Source organism: Macadamia integrifolia, chromosome 7 (genome assembly GCF_013358625.1).
Source record: "Macadamia integrifolia cultivar HAES 741 chromosome 7, SCU_Mint_v3, whole genome shotgun sequence".
In the NCBI taxonomy this organism is placed as follows: Eukaryota; Viridiplantae; Streptophyta; class Magnoliopsida; order Proteales; family Proteaceae; genus Macadamia; species Macadamia integrifolia.
The window spans coordinates 3,419,680-3,420,057 of NC_056563.1; the positions used below are offsets into that span (position 1 = coordinate 3,419,680).

Genomic DNA, 378 nt, shown 5'->3' on the forward strand with positions numbered 1-378 from the left:
CCCCCCCCCCCCCCAAAAAAAAAGGTAAGATTTGGAAATACAGTAACCCATTACTTATGATCTAATAAAAAACAACAATATATTTTTTATGAAACCCACCACCGACTAAAAGATAAATTTTCCACTGCAGTACATGATCAGAATATATAACTACTAATAACCGGCATTTCAGGCAATTTGAGAAGTGATTGGGAACACACTAGAAACTAAACAAATAATTTTGAGTAAACCAAGTACACAAAGAAGACACAACGAACGACACCAATAAATGGGAAAAAAAAAAAAATTAATAATCTCACGAACATAAACTATACAAAGTGGAAGGAATTAAAACCAGGAAAGGGAGGGGTTTTTTTTTTTTTGGGGGGGGGGGGGGGG

At 35.4% G+C, this 378-nt stretch overlaps 1 protein-coding gene across 1 annotated transcript in view; it reads right to left on the bottom strand.

Annotated features, from left to right (window-relative positions):
• Positions 1-378, bottom strand: part of LOC122085237 (BTB/POZ domain-containing protein NPY1-like) — a 7,010-nt gene that overhangs the window by 5,751 nt on the left and 881 nt on the right. The window lies entirely within an intron of this gene.